Here is a 25,232-nt window from a genome sequence, read left to right on the forward strand (position 1 = left end):
GAGAAACGCTGCACTAGGGTGTGGCTGCGGCAACTAGACCCACAGTGGCCTCTGCCCGCCAACTCAGGAGCTGGCTGCCGGTACTCGGGCGACAGGGCTGGGTAACAGCACAGTCCAGGGCCACTCTCAGGCTGGAGCCTGAGGTCCAGGACCCCGGGATGGGCGGTCCTAGAGCAGTGGCCCCCAACCTTTTTGGGTGGCGGGCACCGTGTGGGGCTGCCGGGCTGCCTGGGGGCAGGGGCGGGGCTGCGCATGCACCGCACCCCCGGGGGTCGCACACGCGCCGCACGCCCAGGGCCAGAATTGTGCATGTGCTGGCGCCCGGGTTGGGGCTGCGCATGTGCCGAGTGCCCTGGGGCGGGGCCACGCATGCGCCGTGCTCCCGGCGGTGCCGCTAGGCGGGCGTACATAAATGCCTGGGCAGGTGCCATGGCGCCCACGGGCACCACGTTGGGGACCACTGTCCTAGAGCAAAGGCTGCAGCCTGCGCTCAGAAGTCCACATTGCAACGGACCAGCCCTGCAGCCCGTCAGTGGGTGCGGGCCGGCCATGGGCTCTGTCTGCCGTGGACCACGGCCTCGGGCATCCCCTGCCACCTCCCCGACTGCAGGGCAACCTGGGGAGGGGAGGCAGCCGCAGGTCGCCCTGGAGCAGAGGCTAGAAACCTTGTCACACGAGTCCCCGAGAGCACGGCCGGCGGATGGGCCCCCAAGCGCACAGGCTGCGTGCTGCTGTCCCTGGTCTCTGCCTACGGGAGACTGGGCCTCCCTGTGCCCTGCCCCCGGGGGGCCAGCAACACAACCCCATGCAACAACCCACAGGCGCCGCAACACAACCCCGTGCAACTCCCCACAGGCACCACAACACAACCCCGTGCAACTCCCCACAGGCGCCGCAACACAACCCGGTGCAACAACCCACAGGCGCCGCAACACAACCCCGTGCAACTCCCCACAGGCGCCACAACACAACCCGGTGCAACACCCGACAGGCGCCGCAACACAACCCGGTGCAACTCCCCACAGGCGCCGCAACACAACCCCGTGCAACTCCCCACAGGCGCCACAACACAACCCGGTGCAACTCCTGACAGGCGCCGCAACACAACCCGGTGCAACTCCCCACAGGCGCCGCAACACAACCCGGTACAACTCCCCACAGGCGCCGCAACACAACCCGGTGCAACTCCCCACAGGCGCCACAACACAACCCGGTGCAACTCCCCACAGGCGCCGCAACACAACCCGGTACAACTCCCCACAGGCGCCGCAACACAACCCGGTGCAACTCCCCACAGGCGCCGCAACACAACCCGGTACAACTCCCGACAGGCGCCGCAACACAACCCGGTGCAACTCCCCACAGGCGCCGCAACACAACCCGGTGCAACTCCCCACAGGCGCCGCAACACAACCCGGTGCAACTCCCCACAGGCGCCGCAACACAACCCGGTACAACTCCCCACAGGCGCCGCAACACAACCCGGTGCAACTCCCCACAGGCGCCGCAACACAACCCGGTGCAACTCCCCACAGGCGCCGCAACACAACCCGGTACAACTCCCGACAGGCGCCGCAACACAACCCGGTGCAACTCCCCACAGGCGCCGCAACACAACCCGGTGCAACTCCCCACAGGCGCCGCAACACAACCCGGTACAACTCCCCACAGGCGCCGCAACACAACCCAGTGCAACTCCCCACAGGCGCCGCAACACAACCCGGTGCAACTCCCGACAGGCGCCGCAACACAACCCGGTACAACTCCCCACAGGCGCCGCAACACAACCCGGTGCAACTCCCCACAGGCGCCGCAACACAACCCGGTGCAACAACACAACCCGGTGCAACTCCTCACAGGCGCCGCAACACAACCCGGTGCAACTCCCCACAGGCGCCGCAACACAACCCGGTGCAACTCCCCACAGGCGCCGCAACACAACCCGGTGCAACTCCCCACAGGCGCCGCAACACAACCCGGTGCAACTCCCCACAGGCGCCGCAACACAACCCGGTGCAACTCCCCACAGGCGCCGCAACACAACCCGGTGCAACTCCCCACAGGCGCCGCAACACAACCCGGTGCAACTCCCCACAGGCGCCGCAACACAACCCGGTGCAACTCCCCACAGGCGCCGCAACACAACCCGGTGCAACTCCCCACAGGCGCCGCAACACAACCCGGTGCAACTCCCCACAGGCGCCGCAACACAACCCGGTGCAACTCCCCACAGGCGCCGCAACACAACCCGGTGCAACTCCCCACAGGCGCCGCAACACAACCCGGTGCAACTCCCCACAGGCGCCGCAACACAACCCGGTGCAACTCCCCACAGGCGCCGCAACACAACCCGGTGCAACTCCCCACAGGCGCCGCAACACAACCCGGTGCAACTCCCCACAGGCGCCACAACACAACCCGGTGCAACTCCCCACAGGCGCCGCAACACAACCCGGTGCAACTCCTCACAGGCGCCGCAACACAACCCGGTGCAACTCCCCACAGGCGCCGCAACACAACCCGGTACAACTCCCCACAGGCGCCGCAACACAACCCGGTGCAACTCCCCACAGGCGCCGCAACACAACCCGGTGCAACTCCCCACAGGCGCCGCAACACAACCCGGTACAACTCCCCACAGGCGCCGCAACACAACCCGGTGCAACTCCCCACAGGCGCCGCAACACAACCCGGTGCAACTCCCCACAGGCGCCGCAACACAACCCGGTGCAACTCCCCACAGGCGCCGCAACACAACCCGGTGCAACTCCCCACAGGCGCCGCAACACAACCCGGTGCAACTCCCGACAGGCGCCGCAACACAACCCGGTGCAACTCCCCACAGGCGCCGCAACACAACCCGGTGCAACTCCCCACAGGCGCCACAACACAACCCGGTGCAACTCCCCACAGGCGCCGCAACACAACCCGGTGCAACTCCCCACAGGCGCCGCAACACAACCCGGTGCAACTCCCCACAGGCGCCACAACACAACCCGGTGCAACTCCCCACAGGCGCCGCAACACAACCCGGTGCAACTCCTCACAGGCGCCGCAACACAACCCGGTGCAACTCCTCACAGGCGCCGCAACACAACCCGGTGCAACTCCTCACAGGCGCCGCAACACAACCCGGTGCAACTCCCCACAGGCGCCGCAACACAACCCGGTACAACTCCCCACAGGCGCCGCAACACAACCCGGTGCAACTCCCCACAGGCGCCGCAACACAACCCGGTACAACTCCCCACAGGCGCCGCAACACAACCCGGTGCAACTCCCCACAGGCGCCGCAACACAACCCGGTGCAACTCCCCACAGGCGCCGCAACACAACCCGGTACAACTCCCCACAGGCGCCGCAACACAACCCGGTGCAACTCCCCACAGGCGCCGCAACACAACCCGGTGCAACTCCCCACAGGCGCCGCAACACAACCCGGTGCAACTCCCCACAGGCGCCGCAACACAACCCGGTGCAACTCCCCACAGGCGCCGCAACACAACCCGGTACAACTCCCCACAGGCGCCGCAACACAACCCGGTGCAACTCCCCACAGGCGCCGCAACACAACCCGGTACAACTCCCGACAGGCGCCGCAACACAACCCGGTGCAACTCCCCACAGGCGCCGCAACACAACCCGGTGCAACTCCCCACAGGCGCCGCAACACAACCCGGTGCAACTCCCCACAGGCGCCGCAACACAACCCGGTACAACTCCCCACAGGCGCCGCAACACAACCCGGTGCAACTCCCCACAGGCGCCGCAACACAACCCGGTGCAACTCCCCACAGGCGCCGCAACACAACCCGGTACAACTCCCGACAGGCGCCGCAACACAACCCGGTGCAACTCCCCACAGGCGCCGCAACACAACCCGGTGCAACTCCCCACAGGCGCCGCAACACAACCCGGTGCAACTCCCCACAGGCGCCGCAACACAACCCGGTGCAACTCCCCACAGGCGCCGCAACACAACCCGGTGCAACTCCCGACAGGCGCCGCAACACAACCCGGTGCAACTCCCCACAGGCGCCGCAACACAACCCGGTGCAACTCCCCACAGGCGCCACAACACAACCCGGTGCAACTCCCCACAGGCGCCGCAACACAACCCGGTGCAACTCCCCACAGGCGCCGCAACACAACCCGGTGCAACTCCCCACAGGCGCCACAACACAACCCGGTGCAACTCCCCACAGGCGCCGCAACACAACCCGGTGCAACTCCCCACAGGCGCCGCAACACAACCCGGTGCAACTCCCCACAGGCGCCACAACACAACCCGGTGCAACTCCCCACAGGCGCCGCAACACAACCCGGTGCAACTCCCCACAGGCGCCGCAACACAACCCGGTGCAACTCCCCACAGGCGCCGCAACACAACCCGGTGCAACTCCCCACAGGCGCCGCAACACAACCCGGTGCAACTCCTCACAGGCGCCGCAACACAACCCGGTGCAACTCCCCACAGGCGCCGCAACACAACCCGGTACAACTCCCCACAGGCGCCGCAACACAACCCGGTGCAACTCCCCACAGGCGCCGCAACACAACCCGGTGCAACTCCCCACAGGCGCCGCAACACAACCCGGTACAACTCCCCACAGGCGCCGCAACACAACCCGGTGCAACTCCCCACAGGCGCCGCAACACAACCCGGTGCAACTCCCCACAGGCGCCGCAACACAACCCGGTACAACTCCCCACAGGCGCCGCAACACAACCCGGTACAACTCCCCACAGGCGCCGCAACACAACCCGGTGCAACTCCCCACAGGCGCCGCAACACAACCCGGTACAACTCCCCACAGGCGCCGCAACACAACCCGGTGCAACTCCCCACAGGCGCCGCAACACAACCCGGTGCAACTCCCCACAGGCGCCGCAACACAACCCGGTACAACTCCTCACAGGCGCCGCAACACAACCCGGTGCAACTCCCCACAGGCGCCGCAACACAACCCGGTGCAACTCCCCACAGGCGCCGCAACACAACCCGGTGCAACTCCCCACAGGCGCCGCAACACAACCCGGTGCAACTCCCCACAGGCGCCGCAACACAACCCGGTACAACTCCCCACAGGCGCCACAACACAACCCGGTGCAACTCCCCACAGGCGCCGCAACACAACCCGGTGCAACTCCCCACAGGCGCCGCAACACAACCCGGTGCAACTCCCCACAGGCGCCGCAACACAACCCGGTGCAACTCCCCACAGGCGCCGCAACGCAACCCGGTACAACTCCCCACAGGCGCCGCAACGCAACCCGGTGCAACTCCCCACAGGCGCCGCAACACAACCCGGTGCAATTCCCCACAGGCACCGCAACACAACCCGGTGCAACTCCCCACAGGCGCCGCAACACAACCCGGTGCAACTCCCCACAGGCGCCGCAACACAACCCGGTACAACTCCCCACAGGCGCCGCAACACAACCCGGTGCAACTCCCCACAGGCGCCGCAACACAACCCGGTGCAACTCCCCACAGGCGCCGCAACACAACCCGGTACAACTCCTCACAGGCGCCGCAACACAACCCGGTGCAACTCCCCACAGGCGCCGCAACACAACCCGGTGCAACTCCCCACAGGCGCCGCAACACAACCCGGTGCAACTCCCCACAGGCGCCGCAACACAACCCGGTGCAACTCCCCACAGGCGCCGCAACACAACCCGGTACAACTCCCCACAGGCGCCACAACACAACCCGGTGCAACTCCCCACAGACGCCGCAACACAACCCGGTGCAACTCCCCACAGGCGCCGCAACACAACCCGGTGCAACTCCCCACAGGCGCCGCAACACAACCCGGTGCAACTCCCCACAGGCGCCGCAACACAACCCGGTACAACTCCCCACAGGCGCCGCAACGCAACCCGGTGCAACTCCCCACAGGCGCCGCAACACAACCCGGTGCAATTCCCCACAGGCACCGCAACACAACCCGGTGCAACTCCCCACAGGCGCCGCAACACAACCCGGTGCAACTCCCCACAGGCGCCGCAACACAACCCGGTGCAACTCCCGACAGGCGCCGCAACACAACCCGGTGCAACTCCCCACAGGCGCCGCAACACAACCCGGTGCAACTCCCCACAGGCGCCGCAACACAACCCGGTACAACTCCCCACAGGCGCCGCAACACAACCCGGTGCAACTCCCCACAGGCGCCGCAACACAACCCGGTGCAACTCCCCACAGGCGCCGCAACACAACCCGGTACAACTCCCCACAGGCGCCACAACACAACCCCGTGCAACTCCCCACAGGCGCCACAACACAACCCGGTGCAACTCCCCACAGGCGCCGCAACACAACCCGGTGCAACTCCCCACAGGCGCCGCAACACAACCCGGTGCAACTCCCCACAGGCGCCGCAACACAACCCGGTGCAACTCCCCACAGGCGCCGCAACACAACCCGGTGCAACTCCCCACAGGCGCCGCAACACAACCCGGTACAACTCCCCACAGGCGCCGCAACACAACCCGGTGCAACTCCCCACAGGCGCCGCAACACAACGCGGTACAACTCCCCACAGGCGCCGCAACACAACCCGGTGCAACTCCCCACAGGCGCCGCAACACAACCCGGTACAACTCCCCACAGGCGCCGCAACACAACCCGGTGCAACTCCCCACAGGCGCCGCAACACAACCCGGTGCAACTCCCCACAGGCGCCGCAACACAACCCGGTGCAACTCCCCACAGGCGCCACAACACAACCCGGTGCAACTCCCCACAGGCGCCGCAACACAACCCGGTGCAACTCCCCACAGGCGCCGCAACACAACCCGGTGCAACTCCCCACAGGCGCCGCAACACAACCCGGTACAACTCCTCACAGGCGCCGCAACACAACCCGGTGCAACTCCCCACAGGCGCCGCAACACAACCCGGTGCAACTCCCCACAGGCGCCGCAACACAACCCGGTGCAACTCCCCACAGGCGCCGCAACACAACCCGGTGCAACTCCCCACAGGCGCCGCAACACAACCCGGTGCAACTCCCCACAGGCGCCGCAACACAACCCGGTGCAACTCCCGACAGGCGCCGCAACACAACCCGGTACAACTCCCCACAGGCGCCGCAACACAACCCGGTGCAACTCCCCACAGGCGCCACAACACAACCCGGTGCAACTCCCCACAGGCGCCGCAACACAACCCGGTACAACTCCCCACAGGCGCCGCAACACAACCCGGTGCAACTCCCCACAGGCGCCGCAACACAACCCGGTACAACTCCTCACAGGCGCCGCAACACAACCCGGTGCAACTCCCCACAGGCGCCGCAACACAACCCGGTGCAACTCCCCACAGGCGCCGCAACACAACCCGGTGCAACTCCCGACAGGCGCCGCAACACAACCCGGTGCAACTCCCCACAGGCGCCGCAACACAACCCGGTGCAACTCCCCACAGGCGCCGCAACACAACCCGGTGCAACTCCCGACAGGCGCCGCAACACAACCCGGTACAACTCCCCACAGGCGCCGCAACACAACCCGGTGCAACTCCCCACAGGCGCCGCAACACAACCCGGTGCAACTCCCCACAGGCGCCGCAACACAACCCGGTGCAACTCCCCACAGGCGCCGCAACACAACCCGGTGCAACTCCCGACAGGCGCCGCAACACAACCAGGTGCAACTCCCCACAGGCACCGCAACACAACCCGGTGCAACTCCCGACAGGCGCCGCAACACAACCAGGTGCAACTCCCCACAGGCGCCGCAACACAACCCGGTGCAACTCCCCACAGGCGCCGCAACACAACCCGGTGCAACTCCCCACAGGCACCGCAACACAACCCGGTGCAACTCCCCACAGGCGCCACAACACAACCCGGTGCAACTCCTCACCGGCGCCACAACACAACCCGGTGCAACTCCTCACCGGCGCCACAACACAACCCGGTGCAACTCCCCACAGGCGCCGCAACACAACCCGGTGCAACTCCCCACAGGCGCCAAAACACAACCCGGTGCAACTCCCCACAGGCACCGCAACACAACCCGGTGCAACTCCCCACAGGCGCCGCAACACAACCCGGTGCAACTCCCCACAGGCGCCGCAACACAACCCGGTGCAACTCCTCACAGGCGCCGCAACACAACCCGGTACAACTCCCCACAGGCGCCACAACACAACCCGGTGCAACTCCCCACAGGCACCGCAACACAACCCGGTGCAACTCCCGACAGGCGCCGCAACACAACCAGGTGCAACTCCCCACAGGCGCCGCAACACAACCAGGTGCAACTCCCCACAGGCGCCGCAACACAACCCGGTGCAACTCCCGACAGGCGCCGCAACACAACCAGGTGCAACTCCCCACAGGCGCCGCAACACAACCCGGAGCAACTCCCCACAGGCGCCGCAACACAACCCGGTGCAACTCCCCACAGGCGCCGCAACACAACCCGGTGCAACTCCCCACAGGCGCCGCAACACAACCCGGTACAACTCCCCACAGGCGCCGCAACACAACCCGGTGCAACTCCCCACAGGCGCCGCAACACAACCCGGTGCAACTCCCCACAGGCGCCGCAACACAACCCGGTGCAACTCCTCACAGGCGCCGCAACACAACCCGGTGCAACTCCCCACAGGCGCCGCAACACAACCCGGTGCAACTCCCCACAGGCGCCGCAACACAACCCGGTGCAACAACCCACAGGCGCCGCAACACAACCCGGTGCAACTCCTCACAGGCGCCACAACACAACCCAGTGCAACAACCCACAGGTGCCACAACACAACCCGGTGCAACTCCCCACAGGCGCCGCAACACAACCCGGTGCAACTCCCCACAGGCGCCGCAACACAACCCGGTGCAACTCCCCACAGGCACCGCAACACAACCCGGTGCAACTCCCCACAGGCGCCGCAACACAACCCGGTGCAACTCCCCACAGGCGCCGCAACACAACCCGGTGCAACTCCCCACAGGCGCCACAACACAACCCGGTGCAACTCCCCACAGGCGCCACAACACAACCCGGTGCAACTCCCCACAGGCGCCGCAACACAACCCGGTGCAACTCCCCACAGGCGCCGCAACACAACCCGGTGCAACTCCCCACAGGCGCCACAACACAACCCGGTGCAACTCCCCACAGACGCCACAACACAACCCGGTGCAACTCCCCACAGGCGCCGCAACACAACCCGGTGCAACTCCCCACAGGCGCCACAACACAACCCGGTGCAACTCCCCACAGGCGCCACAACACAACCTGGTGCAACTCCCCACAGGCGCCGCAACACAACCCTGTGCAACTCCCCACAGGCTATGTAACACAACCCAGTGCAACTCACCACAGGCGATACAACCCAACCCAGTGCAACTCACCGCAGGTGATGAAACACAACCCAGTGCAACTCCCCACAGGCTATGTAACACAACCCAGTGCAACTCACCACGCGTGATGGAACACAACCCAGTGCAACTCACCATTCGCGATGCAACACAACATAGTGCAAGTTACCACAAGCATGGTAACACAACGCAGTTCAACTCACCACACACAATGCAACACAACCCCGTGCAGCTTACCACAGGCAATTTAACACAACACAGTGCAATGCAACATACTTAATGCAGCACAACCCAGTGGAACTCATTCCTTGCTGTGGAGAGAGTCCCTGGGTAAGAACAAGAGGGATGCAGTAGGGCAGGAGCCACCTGCAATGGTGGAGGGCTGGAGATCCAGTCCAAGGTACAGGTTCCAATAAGCGCCCACACTGGCCTGGAAAAACAGGTGCCAGTCAGGCCTATGGGGCATTGGCTGAGCTGGGTGTGTGGACGGGGGACCCCAGAGCTCGACTAGCAGGGCGGAGAGGGACCCCAGAGCTGCACATGTCTGTGTGGAGCCAGGCTCTGGAATAGCAGGGGGCTGCCAGCCGCACTGACCCGCACCGGCAGAGCCAGGGCCGGGGACAAGGTGGCACTGAGGTGCACTGGCAGAGCTGTGTGCAGGGAGAGCTCGGTGCTCCCTATGGCCTCCCAAGTGCTGATGTGTCTGGATCCTAGGCCAGCCCCTTGCACTGGCCAGGGTGCCCCGCTCTGCTGGGAAAGCCCTTTCCCAGAGACGTGAACTGCCCCTCCCCCACTCTTTCTCCGGCTGCCCGATCGCTCTGAGACGGACAGGAGGGAAGGGGGTGCATAGGGGCCTCAGGCTTTTGGACCCCACAAATCCCCCAAGACCCACCCACCTGCCCCCAGCCCAGGTTCTGACGTTCATTTCGCTGCAAGAACAGCAAAGACAATTCGTTCGTGAGATTCGCGACACGGCGACGGGGACCAGTAGGTTCCGGGGTGGAACGAGCAGCGGCCCGCTTGGCGAAGAAGCCAGGGACGTGGGACCGCAATGGCCAATCCACCTGACCAAGTTGGGGCCACAAGATGATCCAGAGGCGTTTCTGGGTACATTTGAACGGGTAGCCACGGCTGCAAACTGGCCCCAAGAACATTGGGCCACCCTTCTGGCGCCTTGTCTGGCCCCGCACAGTTGGCATAGCGAGGTATGTCCACCAAGGACGTGTTGTGTTACTGCAAGGTGAAGGAGGTGATCCTCGACCAGTGGGGAGTGACGCCAGAGACCACAGAATCATAGAACCATAGAGCTGGAAGAGACCTCAGAAGGTCAACAAGTCCAGCCCCCTGCTCTAGGCAGGACTCACTGCCAATGGTTCCGAGAGGCTCAATATGACCCCTCTGAGCGCCCGGGAGCAGTGGCCCAGTGGGTGAAGGAGGCAGGGATGAGGTGGCTGGAACCCAAGAACTTCAGGTAGCCAAACTGGTCATTTTAGAACAGTACGCCCAGAGGGCCAGAAGTGGGTCCGCCGACACCTACCCGAATCATTAGAAGAAGCCGTCACCTTAATGGAACATTTCGTGGCAGCTGAGGGGGCAGAGGGACGAGGGAGACACCGAACCCGAGCACGTCCCACAAGATACCTTTTTCCGCCAGGGGAAGAGGGGCCGAAATCACCCCAGCCATAAACCGAAGGCCAAATCCAGGGCCACTACCGGAACGGGAACTGGCACCCATCTGGACCTAGCGTGAGAGCTTCAACCCCCATAGCGAAGGAAGGGCGCCGAATCCAAAGACAGAAACCGCCCTGAAAGGAGTCTGATACCAGTGCGGGCAGGAAGGGCACCTCAAGAGGGAGTGCCCCCTTATGGACTGCACCTTCGGGCAGAAGGCTGCAGAAAGCCCTCCAGATCAGAGTGGACCAGACCCAGGTAATACTCCCATCAAGGGGTATGTCTACACTACCCTCTGTGACAGACCGGGCCGTGTCTGGGCACAGCTGAGGGCGTCCGCTCAGGGCGAATTGCTCAAATCCGGGGTTCCTTACAGCCCCCAGACTGGTGACCTCTCCAAACAGGCCACAAACCAGTCCCACAGAGCGCTTCAGCAACCTGCTTGAAGCCTCCCGAGCAAAACCCCTCCGACACCCAGCAATATCCGTGCCCCAGATGGCCCCGGGCCTATACACAGGTGGGGGGTCCTAGCACCCAATCCCACCTACCCCGAACAAGTTCTGTCCGGTTCCAAGAAACCAGCCACAGATCCCTGGTCAACTTACCGTCTGGACCTTACCCACAAATCACGCTGGGCCAATCCTTTAGAATCTATATCTAAAGGTTTATTATTACAATAAAGAAAAGCATGAGAGTAAGGTTGTTAAAGAATAGTACATTACATGCACCGAATCTCCCAGTCCTCGATGCAGGCTCTAGCAGAGATGTTACAGCTGCTGGTTTAAAAGTTCTTATTGCACATCCTATCATCAGGATGGGTTCACAGGTCTTCCAGGCTCTTCGATCTCTGCAGTGCTGCTTCTGGGATGAAGTGCTGAGCTGAGAACAAAATGGCATCGACCACATGGCCTCTTTATACCTCCTTCCTGGCCTCTTCTTGTATGCAGCAGGTCACCTGGTCAGAGGCCAATCTCTGTGTTTCCTGCTGGCTGCTCTCAGGTGACAGCCCCCATTCTTTGGGTGTGTCCTTGGCCCATTGAGAGCCATTGTTCCACAGGCTCGGCCCTGCCCAATGCTTAACCACATGCAGGGAAATCTTCAGTGTCCATACAAGTACATGCTAATAATTGCACACACAGACATTATACAAACACATGAACAGCGTACATAGGATTATTAGATAATAAGCTTCTATTCAATACCTCACATGGCCCCCTTCTATACCATTTTTGGGGCCAACACCCCCACCTATGGGTGCATCAGTGATCTGGCTGCTCCCCTCAAGATCCAGCAACGTGACACCCTCCTATTTTGAAATAGGAGGGTAATGTAGGCATACCGCAATTGCAAATGAAGCCCGGGATTTGAATTTCCCGGGCTTCATTTGCATAAGCGGGGCGCCACCATTTTTAAATCCCCGCTCGTTCGAACCCCGTGCAGCGCGGCTACACGCGGCACGAACTAGGTAGTTCGAACTAGGCTTCCTAGTTCGAACTACCGTTACTCCTCGTGGAATGATGGCGGCGCCCCGCTTATGCAAATGAAGCCCGGGAAATTCAAATCCCGGGCTTCATTTGCAATTGCGGTATGCCTACATTACCCCGCTAGTTCGAACTAGCAGGGTAGTGTAGACATACCCAAGGTGAATGGGAAGCTGGTCAAAGCGATCATAGACTCAGGGTGTGGACAAACCATAATACAGGCAGATGTTATCAAGCCCTTCTCACCTCGGGTATGGATGCGATGCATACACAGGGATGTTCGTTCATACCCCACTTCCAGGGTGCGGATCGAGGACGGGTGGGAAGAGGCGATATGTGAGATAGCGGTAACCCCGAGACTTGTTCAGCCGTCCTCGTGGGGCGGGATTGGCCTGGGTTTAGGCGATTATTACAGCAATGGGGGGAAGACGGTAGAGATCAGGACCAGATGCCCGGAGAGGATACCCCCTTAGTAGCACAAGGAGAAGGAGTCCCAGGACCGACGTACGCAGCGGGATCGGAGCCGGAGGACCAGCCACCAACCCTCAGATGGGAACCCGATGAGGGGGACTTCCTAACTCAACAAAGGGAAGACCCCACCCTACAACAAGCGTGGAGGCAAGTCCAAAACACGGAGGAATCACGAGATGAGAACGCCATGACACTGCTACAAGGACCACATTTCGAGGTACGGGGTGACCGACTGTATAGGATAATCACAGAGGGGGAAGGACAAGAGTAGAGATCCTAATTGTTGTTACCCCAACCCTATCAGTGGAGAATCATGGAACTGGCCCATGATAACCCCTGGGCCAGATACCTGGGGTCCGATAAAACTCAACAGAGGGTCCTGCAGCGATTCTACTGGCCAGGAGTATATCAAGAAATTAAGAACTTTTGTGCCTCATGTCCCCAATGCCAGCAGACATTGGGGGTAAGAGTAGCCCCTGTCCCTTTAGTCCCCCTGCCAATCGTAGGGGTGCCGTTTGAACGCATCGCTTTAGACCTAGTGGAGCCCCTAGAACGCTCAGGTAGGGGCCACCAGTATATAATGGTAGTCTTAAACTACGTGACCGGGTACCCAGAAGCTGTTCCTCTAAGGAGAGCATCAGCCCAAGCGATAGCCAAGGAATTAATGAGACTATTTGCAAGAGTGGGGTTACCAAAAGAATTATTAATGGACCAAGGACATTATCACATCCCGTATAATGACGGAGCTGTGCAAATTACTCAAAATATGGAAAATCCGCACATCCATATACCATCCACAAATGGAAGGACTTGTGGAAAGATTCAATCTAACTCTGAAAAGAATGTTGCAGAAGTTTGCACAGGGGGACCCCGGAGACTGGGACAAATGACTCCCCGTGCTTTTATTCATGATACAGGGAGCTCCACAGGCCTCAACAGGGTACACTCCCTTTGAATTATTATCTGGGCGTAGACCCCAGGGAATATTAGACTTGGGGTGGGAGGAACAAGCGTCCCCAGCACTAGGGACTTTCCAATCCATAGCCCGGTTAAGGGAAAAGTTGGGCACTCTGGGGAGGTGGGCCCAAGAAAACCTCAGTAAGGCATAAGAAGTACAAAGGGGGCAGTATGATCAAAGGACCAAAATCAGAAATTTTGTACCGGGGGACCAGGTCCTTCTATTGCTCCCCACCAACGAGTCAAAATTGTTAGCCCAATGGCAGGGCCTGTTCCAGGTAGTCAGGAAAGTGGGGGAAGTGGACTATGAGATCCAATTACAGGGAAAGCGGGAAGGGAAGCAGATCCACCATGTTACTCTTTTAAAGCGATGGATCCTGCGAGAGACCCTTTGGATAGAGCCCCAGCCATTAGATGTAGAATTCGGCTCATGGGGAAGTGACGAGGTAAAGGCCGGGGAATCCCAGATGGGAGAGGAACTCACGGAACCCCAACAGGCGGAATTACAAGAGGTCCTGGAACAATTTCAGCAGGTATAGACGAGTCGGCCAGGTAGGACCGACCAGATATACCACTCCATTATCACCGAGCCAGGGAGGACGGTCTGGGATGCCATCCGGACCCTACCCCATAAGTTGTGGGACACCATGCGTTGCGAGTTACAATCGATGTTGGAATGGGGGGTAACAGAGGAATCCGACAGTGAATGGAGGAGCCCCATCGTATTAGTACCCAAGCCCAACGGGTCTATGAGGTTCTGCATTGACTTTCGGAAAGTCAATGCCATCTTCCATTTCGACACCTACCCCATGCCCCGTATTGACGAGCTCTTAGCCCACTTGGGGCAGGCCAGGAACCTCTCCACAATAGACCTTACAAAAGGGTACTGGCAGATCCCGTTGTCACCCGAATCTAGAGAAAAGATTGCTATGCCGTTTGGCCTATATCAGTTCGTGCATATGCCTTTCAGTCTACATGGGGCAGCGGCCACCTTCCAGAGGCTGATGAACCGAATCCTGAGAGATCATTAAAACTATTCGGCGGCCTACATCGATGACATCGTGATATTCAGCGAATCCTGGGAACAACACCTGCATCACATCAAGGCCATCCTAGAAAGCCTTAGTTTGAGCTGGGTTAACAGCTAACCCACAAAAATGTTGTTTCGGTAATCCGGAAGATTCCCACCGAGGGTACGTCGTGGGACGGGGGAAGATAAAATCCCTGGTGGATAAGGTTCAGGCAGTCTGGGAGTACCCACTCCCAGCCACAAAGAGGCAAGAACACCCGTTTTTGGGATCGGCGGGGTATTACCTATGATTCGTTGCCCATTTCGCTTCGGTAGCAGCGCCTCTGACTGATCTTAAGCGCAAAGACCAGCCTCAAAAGGTGAGGTGGACTAAACAGAGTATCCGCGCCTTTGAAACTCTGAAACGGAGTCTAGTCACTGCGCCAGTGTTAATATAGCAAGACTTCTCCCAACCCTTCATATTACAAACAGATGCCTCAGAGGTAGGTGTGGCAGACCGGGCCAGGTCTGGGCACAGCTCAGGGCATCCGCTCAGGGCGAATTGCTCAAATTGGGGGCTCCTTACAGCCCCCAGACTGGGGACTTTCCCAAACAGGACACAAACCAGTCCCACAGAGCATTTCAGCTGCCTGCCTGAAGCCTCACGAGCAAAACCCCTCCGACCCCCCAGCAATATCCGTGCCCCAGATGGCCCCAGGCCTGCCCAGAGGTGAGGGATCTTAGAACCCAATCCTACCTATCCTGAACAAGTTCTGTCCGGTTCCAAGAAACCAGCCACAGATCCCAGGTCAATTTATCCTCTGGACCTTACCCACGAATCACGCTGAGCCAATCCTTTAGAATCTATCCTCTAAAGGTTTATTACTACCAGAAAGAAAAGCCTGAGAGTGAGGCTGTCAAAGTATCATACATTACATGCATTGAATCTCCCATTCTCCATGCAGGCTCGTGGCAGAGATGTTATAGCTGCTGGCTTAAAAGTCCTTGGTGCACATCCTATATTAGGATGAGTCCACAGTTCTTCCCGGCCCGTGATTCTCTGCAAGGTCGCATCTAGGGTCAGGAGCAGATCTGGAGACCAACATGGAGTCGGCCACATGGCATATTTAAACCTCCTTCCAAGTTTCTTCCAAGCTGGCTGGAGTCACATGGCCAGTGGCCAGGTGTGTCTTTGGCCTCCAGAGATCCATTGTTCCCTAGAGACTTGCTCATTAGCACGTCCATAGGCAAACGTTCCTGGCCCATTACTCAACCACATACAGAGAAACTTCCAGTCTCCATACAGAGTACCTATTCATGACTCCACACACAGACATTATACAGATATATGAAGAGTGTATGCAGAACTAGTAGAAAGTAAGCTTTTGTTTGACACCTCACATGGCCCCCTTTGTACCAACTTTTGGGGGCAAACACCCCCCCATGGGTGCCGCAGTGACCTGGCTGCTCCCCTCAAAATCCAGTAATGTGACACCTCCAATGCAAGATTGATACAGGAAGTGATGCCAGTAACATCACTGAGGGCATCACAGGCCTCCCCATATTTTGGCTCTGGGTCATCATATGTTCTAATGCAATGGTAGAAACAACAGTACAGAGCTGGATGAGTGTATGAGAACCCAGTTTGCCTAAAATAGGCTTTATTACTGCAAGGTTTGTCATAGCAACAGCCACGTCCTTGCACTGTCTTAGAATCCCAAGGTAAAACTTGGTAAAACCCAGAGCTAATTGGATCTGCCCATGTATGTCATGTGCTTTTGCCCAGAGCTAAAGAAAATCATAAATTTATTCATGCCAGCTTCGGCAACTCTCTGAATGCCAATTAATATTGTGCCAATGTAGGCATTCCCATCCCAAATAGTGTAGGCTTTTTTGCACTTAGCCACAGAAACAAAATGGTGGCATGCCTCAGTTTCCCTTTTCATACAGCACCGTCTGGCTGGAACCTTCTTTGTCCTGTAAGAAGTTCCGAGACCAATACAAGCATTAACCATGAAATAGCAACTTCACAATGTCCTTTTACGTACAGTCTATCACTTGGCACACTTCCTGACAAGTTACAAGGTGTTTCCATAAGATCATGCACATCATACACCCTTACAATTCTTGGTAACCTCAGCACATTGGGTACAAAAGTTAACATCAGTAACAAGAACAATCCTATCTCAGGTGTATATTGACAACACTCTCCATCATGCCCCATCTTTGGCTCTACACCATTGCAGTTTTGGCCCTTCGGGTTTAAACTGCAAGTCTTCTTTGCTCTGCCCCTCCCCCTTGTCCTGTGGGTTCAAAACCTGAAACCTCTGGCCTGACCAAGACAAAGGGCTGGCTGGGTGTGACTCCCTGGCTCACAATGGCCCTGGAATTCTCCCCCTTCCCCCACTCAGTGGGGTAACAGCAGTGAGCTGTAGACTCCCAAGTCTCTCCTCTGTCCCTCTCTAACCTCTGTTTCCACATGGAACCAGATATCAACCTCCCTAGCTGATTACGAGTGTCCACCATGTCCAGAGATGGGAGCTTAACTGCCATCTCCTGCATCCTAGGGAGAGTGACCACACAGCTGTTCTGCTCTGCATACTTAGCTACCCAGCCCTTCTCCTGAATCTGAGACACTAACTTCCCACTCTCCTCATCCACCTGGGAATAACCCTGTCCCCCACACACTGACTTCCCAGCAAGCTGGTTATATACAGTCACTTGGTTATCAGACTGTTCCAATTTTCTGTCTGTTCCTGTCTCATTTAGAACAACCCTCAGTCCCTCTGAGACCTCTTTACAACCATCCACACTGGGTTTCTCTAAACCCAAGTCAGTGGAGTCACTGCTAATAGACAAATTCTGTCCATCAGGCACCGAAACAAGTGCCTCACACAACAAGCTGCTGCCTTTTACAGGCAGAGCTTTCTCCTGAATGCCTTCTCCAAGCCAGGCATCGTCACCTCTCTCAGTCACAGCGAACTGCTTGCTACAAGCACTGCCAGGACTCTCCTCCCTATGAGCTTCCTTAAGCAACAGTTCACCCTTCTCTGGCTCCGTAGCAACATTGCCCTGCTGAGCCACAACCAACTCCTCCTGCAATTCCCTTACTCCCTGGGTCATCTCTGGCCCCTCTGGTGGATTCACAGACAATCCCCTCTCAGGCACACAGACAGACTCACAAGATACAAGGTCAGAGACATCTTCCTTCCCTTTGCAGCTCTCCAGATGGCTGTAAACTTCCACACAGTCATTAGGCACCAGAGTTAACGTGCTCTCATTCTCTCCTTGTGCCCTGGCTAAGGGGTCACCCTGATCCCACAGAGTCGCTCCCTCATCCCCCAGCAACACAGCAGCATCAGGCACAACATCAGTGTCTGATCTCTGGGGTTCTGACAAGACATTGCCTGGATCTACCCGAGACACAGCATCTTAGAGCCACCCCCTTTCTGGGCCTTCGCTGTATCCAGACCTAGCTTTGGGGCAACAGCGCTGCTCTCAGCCATCACAGGCTGAGGGGGGCATTCCTCAGACACAGGACTGGGAGGAAACCCTTCCCCCACAGGCCCACCACTGCCACAGACAGACAGACAATCAGAGACAGTCTCTCCCCTGTCGCAGCACCCCTGGCTCATCTCAGGCACACAGCTAGCAACTGAGACAGCTTCCTTCACTGACCCACTGTTACTTCCACCAGCCAAATGGCCAGCTTGCACACACTGTGCTTCTTCACACAGCTCCCTTCCAGCTTGTGCCACTGTAGCTACACAAGCATCACCAGCCGAGTCATCACCCTCCTGAACTTTCTCTTTTTTCTTAGCTAACACTCCACTCTGGCCAGCCACTCCAGACTGCCCCTGAGAAACACTTCCCTGATCTCTGGGCTTTTTCTGCCCTGGTGTTGATTTCAGCCTCACCTTTGAGGCACTAGACTGGCCCTTAGAAGCCTCACTCACAGACACACGGCTACCTGCCACAGGCAAACATTTAGGCTACGTCTACACTGGCATGATTTGCTTGCTGCCTGTCTACACTGGCGGGCAGTTCTTGCGCAAGAACACTGACATTCTAATGTGTGAAATCAGGGCTTCTTGCACAAGAACTATGATGCTCCCGCTCAGGAATAAGCCCCCCTGGGTATGTCTACACTACCCCACTAGTTAGAACTAGGGTGGTAATGTAGGCATACCGCACTTGCAAATGAAGCCCGGGATTTGAATTTCCCGGGCTTCATTTGCATAAGCCGGCCGGCGCCATTTTTAAATGCCGGCTCGTTCGAACCCCGTGCTGCGCGGCTACACGCGGCACGGGCTAGATAGTTCGAACTAGCAAGCCATTCCGCACTATCTGTACGCCTCGTGCAAAAGCACATCTCTTGTGCAAAGGCACATGTCAGTGTAGACACTCTCTTCTGGAAGAATTTTTGCACAAGAACTCTTCCGCAAAAGAGTTCTTGCGCAACATCATGCCAGTGTAGACGTAGCCTTAGAGACACTTTTTTTTTGGTTACAATAAGATTGACTAGTCCCAGAAAACTTCCCAGAGTCACCTGTACCCCCCTGACCGACCCCAAACATGCTTTGGGGCTGTGTTACAACATCAGACCAATTATAGTCACACCACATACCCACACGGTTATACATCGAACTTTCAGGAGGCTACAATCCCTTCTGTGCTTCTATTCTCTTAGGTTGAAGATCAAATCTGGCAGCTCCTTCCTCAGCTTCTCGGATTTCTCTGTACAACTTTGCCATTTTCTCTGCACGTTCTCGGTGTAGCCTTTGCTCTCTTTCAGCAGCTTCTCGGTCTAGCTTCTGTCTTCTTTGTTCTGCTAGCAGACGAAACTCCTTCCGTTCTCGTTTACATTTAAGTTGCATTCTCCACACTGGATCCTGCACTCTCATTTCTTCTGCAGCATTTCTGGCCATTAACAAAGATGCCAGCTCTGGATTAGAAGCTTCCTCATTAAAGGCAATGCCTCCTTCCAAGCACAAGACTTCCAGAGCCTTTCTGTCCAGATTTTCATACTGTAGCCAACCCATTGCAGCTGCTCTTTACCCAACCAAACTCTCACCATCAAAAATCAAATGTAGACAGTGTGAGGTCCTGATCCAAAGCTCAATTGACCAAGATCTGTGGATCCTGCCGACTACGCCACTGTGACGGACCGGGCCGGTCTGGGCACAGCTGAGGGCGTCTGCTCAGAGCGAATTGCTCAAATTCGGGGTTCCTTACAGCCCCCAGACTGGAGACCTTCCCAAACAGGACACAAACCAGTCCCACAGAGCACTTCAGCTGCCTGCCTGGAGCCTCACGAGCAAAACCCCTCCGACACCTCAGCAATATCCGTGCCCCAGATGGCCCCAGGCCTGCCCACAGGTGAGGGGTCTTAGAACCCAATCCCAGCTACCCTGAACAAGTTCTGTCCGGTTCCAAGAAACCAGCCACAGATCCCTGGTCAATTTACCCTCCGGGTCTTACCCACAAATCACGCTGAGCCAATCCTTTAGAATCTAACATCTAAAGGTTTATTACTACCAGAAAGAAAAGCATGAGAGTGAGGTTGTCAAAGTTTCATACATTACATGCATCGAATCTCCCAGTTCTCGATGCAGGCTCGCAGTAGAGATGTTATAACTGCTGGCTTAAAAGTCTTTGGTGCACATCCTATGCCAGGATGGGTTCACAGTTCTTCCCGGCTCGTGATTCCGTGCGAGGCCACATCTGGGGTCAGGAGCAGATCTGCAGACCAACATGGAGTCGGCCACATGGCCTATTTAAACCTCCTTCCTGGGTCCTTCCAAGCTTGCTAGAGTCACATTGCCAGTGGGAAACACCTCCCATGGGTGCAGCAGTGATATGGCTGCTCCCCTCAAAATCCAGTAATGTGACAGGAGGATTGGGGGCCATTGTAGCACAGGAGATCGGAGGGGAGGAACACCCGGTGTATTTAAGCCGTAAGCTGTTCCCGCGGGAAAGGGGGCGTGCGACCGTGGAGAAAGCGGCTCTGGCAATTAAATGGGTGGTGGGCGCTCTGCATTATTTTCTTTGAAGGTACTGTTTCACGTTGGTCACCGAGCACACCCCCCTGAAGTGGATCCACACAATGAAAGACACAAAACCCCGGATCCTACCGTGGTACTTGAGCCTTATCAGTTTCAGGTAGTACACCGTCCAGGGAAGGCCCACCAGAACACGGACTGCCTTTCGCAGATCCCGGAAAGCTACACAGGAGGAGAGACCAGTAAGGGCGAAGACTTGAGGGGCGAGGTGTGTGACAGGGCACCGTTGCCCCGCACTTGGGGGAACCACGACCGGGGCTCCAGGAGGAAGCACCCTGAATAAACACCGGCCAGGCGCCTTGCGGAAAAACGGTGCCTGCCGGAGAGTCCGGAATGGCCGGGACTGAGGCAGGCCGGACGCAGGAGGGGGCGCAGCCAGATAACATCACGAGTCACGCCGGCGAGGACGACGCCGGTCGTGGCGTCATGACGGACCCCACAAGGGCAGCGGGGAGTTCAAAAGGGGATAAGAACATAAGAACGGCCGTACTGGGTCAGACCAAAGGTCCATCTAGCCCAGTAGCCTGTCTGCCGACAGTGGCCAGCACCAGGTGCCCCAGAGAGGGTGGACCGAAGACAATGATCAAGCGATTTGTCTCCGGACGGAGGGGGCAGAAGGGAGCAGCAGAGATGGACGAGGGGGGAGAAGGAAGCAGTGAGTTACTACAAGGGGGAGGCCCTCAGAGATGGGAGGGAGAAGGAAGTAACCCAGGGTAGGGCCGTGGAACCCATGAACAGGTAGTTTAGGGTCCGTGACCCAATCGGCTGGGTAGGGACGAAAGATTCCTATCCTTAGGGCCCTGGGTTGGGACTCGGGAAAGAGGGCGGGCCTGAGCCCCCTTCCCCCTCCCGGGGCGTGACTCGCCTGTGAGAAGGTTAGTCTCCACGAAGACGTTAATTGTATGTAACTGTATGTAACATTTGTAACTTTTGGGATGATTATAAATGAATGGGAATGGTGGTTGCACAATTAATAGCATCCGGGTCAAACCCCCAGACCCGCAAATTAATTGGGGCCACAACTCGTGACACACATGACTGCCAGGAGCTGGCAGTAAGTGAATTTAGATTTTGCTTGGAGCAGAGGGTTGGAATAAGGGACCTCCTGAAGACTCTTCATTCTATGATTGGCCATGGCCAGAGACCAGCTAATGGGGCAGAGGGACCACTGGTCTGACCCAGTTTGGCCAGTCTGATCAAGCTCTGGACTGGAGAAAACTGGCAAGCTTTGAAAAAAGTTTTGGCCAAAAGAAATCTGATGAGGTTCAACAAGGACAAGTGCAGAGTCCTGCCCTTGGGATGGAAGAATCCCAAATACTGTTACAGGCTGGGGACCGACTGGCCAAGCAGCAGTTCAGATGTTCAGAAAAGGACCTGGCGGTTACAGTGGATGAGAAGCTGGATATGAGTCAACAGTGTGTCCTTGCAGCCAAGAAGGCTAATGGCATATTAGGGTGCATTAGGAGGAGCATTGCCAACAGATCTAGAGACGGGATTATTCCCCTTTATTTGGCTCTGGTGAGGTCACATCTGGAGTATTGTGTCCAGTTCTGGGCCCCCCACTACAGAAAGGATGTGGACGCATTGGAGAGGGTCCAGCAGAGGGCAACCAAAATGATGAGGGGGCTGGAGCACATGACCTATGAGGTGGGGCTGAGGGATTTGGGCTTATTTAGTCTGCAGAAGCGAAGAGTGAGGGGGGATTTGAGAGCAGCCTCCAACTCCCTGAAGGAGGTTCCAGAGAGGCTGGAGAGAGGCTGTTCACAGTGGTGGCAGGTGGCAGAACAAGGAGCAATGGGCTCAAATTACAGTGGGGGACATATAGGTTGGCGATTAGGAAAAACTGTATCCCTAGGCGGGTAGTGAAGTGCTGGGCTGGGTTCCCTAGGGAGGGGGTGGAATCCCATCCCTAGAGGTGTTTAAGTCCCGACTTAACAAAGCCCTGGCTGGGCTGATTGAGTTGGCCTGGGCCTGTGTTGGGAGGGGGTTGGACTCGATGACTCCTGAGGTCTCTGCCAGCCCGGGGATTCCATGATCGAAGACATGCTGACCAGCTCTGCGCCTGTCCCTCAGTGGAGAGATGCTGGGAGGGAGCTGAGGTGGGCTGTGGCCTCCAGACATGATGGAGGGGAAGGTTTCTATGCACGCTCCAGGATGGCTCTGGCCAGGGAGGGCACTGAAGGATCCATTGGCTCAGTGAAGTTGCACCAGTGTTAATTAGGAACCCATTTCAGTGCACAACAAACACCTCTTTCCAGAGGACTTGTGAACTGTGCGGTACCTGCTTGTGCTCTTTATTATTCACACACACACATTTGCAGACAACCCTCCTTTAGATGGCACTCCACAGGGTGCAGTCTGGAGAGGACCTGCAGAAGTGGCTGCATTTCCACCAGGAGGGGGACGTCACACTACATGCCCTACCAGGGGACTGGTGTTCTTTGTGATGTGTTGCTCATGTCCATTCCACAACTGAGGTGCATGCTCACCTCGTGCACTGGTGCTGGAAATTGCCCCCGCAGTATCCGTAGGGGAGAGGCTCTGGTGACCGCTGGCGTGGCGCCTCCATGGTGCGGTGTAAGGGGTGCCGCGCACTCCCTGCGCCCTCCGCTCCTTCTTGCTGGAACCTCCAACAGTGGGGAAGGAGGGTGGGTCATGCAATGGACACGAGCCACACAGCTCGAAGAACCCCGGTTCCAAACAAGACACCCACCTTGTCTTCTTCAAGCGCTTGCTCATGCCCAGGCCCCAACAGGTGGCTCTCTGCAGTAGCCACTGGGAGGTGGGCCGGAGTTCAGGGATGAGAGAGTGCAGCACTGCCAGCTGAACTCGGCGTCCTCTCTAGCCTGGGGTGAAAGCGCCAACGGCCATGCAGCTGTGTTAGGGCACTGCCAAAGCGGCTGCATCCTGGTCGCATGGGCTCTCATAACAGCAGTGTGGGGAAACCAGACAGGTCATAGCAGGCGCGGATGCAGGGGGTGATCCTGTTTGAAATTCTCTGGGTGGAGACAGGCTGGCCCGTCATCCACTCCACTGCAGAGACCAACAACTGGGTGGATTTCTGGAATGGCCTAGTTCTGTCTAGGTAAAAAGCCAGCATCTATCTCACCTCTAACATGGGCAGCTGTCTCTCCTCACTTCAAAAGCGGGGCTTGGGGCAGAGGGTGGTAGGGAGATGTCCTGGCCCCTATGCAAAGAGGACACTACCTTTGGAAGGAAGGCTGGGTGAGATCTAAGCTGAAACTTGTCCTTACGGAGACTGTGCACAGAGGTTCGGAGATCAGGGCCCAAATCTGAGACTCACCTGCCCGTTGTAATGACTATGAGGAAGGCCAGGTGTCCTCCAAGGGATGCCCTGTGAGTATAACCAGCTCCAAGTTCAGGTCCCATGAAGGGACTGGAGACGTGACCAAGGGGTAAAGCCACTCTAGGCCTCTGAGGCACCTGGCCCGTCATGTTATGGGAGAAGACCCTGTGGCCTTGAACAGTAGGAGAGAAGATGGAGATAGCCACCTTCAATGAGCAAGGCTTGCGCTAGGCCCTGGTTCTTCAAGTGGAGTAGATAATCCAGGATCAAATGGGCCGTAGCTGCTGAGGAGGAGATGCTGTGATCAGCCACCCAATGTGAGAACCTCGCCCATTTGGCCAGGTGGCTCTCTGATTTCTGCTCCTTAGGACCTGGCAGACTCCTTCTGACCACCTTGCCTGCCAGGTGAGGGTGAAAGACATAGCACTCTGGTGAGCAATGCCATCTCCTCTGGGGTATGTCTAGACTACATGGCTCCGTCGACCTCATTTCACGAGGCAGACCGGAGCAGTCGACAAAGGCTTCCCTTGTCGACCGCGGCGCGTCCAGACTGCCCCGCCGTGCCGCCAAACAGCTGATCAGCACAGCGCGGCGGCCAGTTTGATGTAAATGAAGTGGCAATTATTTAAATCGCCGCTTAATTTTCCTATGTCTAGTAAACTCATCAACGTGGCTCCGTCGACGGAGTCCCTGGGTCCTGGAGGCCCCAAGGTGGGCTCCCCAGCCAAGGCCCAAGGCATTCGATACCAGCTGGGTGGTATGATGGTGGCTCTGGAATGGACCAGAACACTCCACCAGCGAAGGGGGTAAGAGCTCTGCTGTGGAGGGTGCATATGAAGTCTGGCGTGATGTAAGATGTAAGCACATGCCTGGGAGGTGGAGACTTACTCTGGGTTTTGTCATGGGGAGCCGGGAGACCCCCTCAATGAGGCCTATCAA

The 25,232-nt window shown here is 58.0% G+C and overlaps 1 protein-coding gene across 2 annotated transcripts in view; it reads right to left on the reverse strand.

The window, feature by feature from the left end:
- EPHB2 (EPH receptor B2) overlaps nucleotides 1–25,232 on the reverse strand; it is a 269,656-nt gene that overhangs the window by 14,334 nt on the left and 230,090 nt on the right. The window lies entirely within an intron of this gene.

This window comes from Pelodiscus sinensis, chromosome 24 (genome assembly GCF_052426305.1).
Source record: "Pelodiscus sinensis isolate ZL-2025 chromosome 24, ASM5242630v1, whole genome shotgun sequence".
Taxonomy (NCBI): Eukaryota; Metazoa; Chordata; order Testudines; family Trionychidae; genus Pelodiscus; species Pelodiscus sinensis.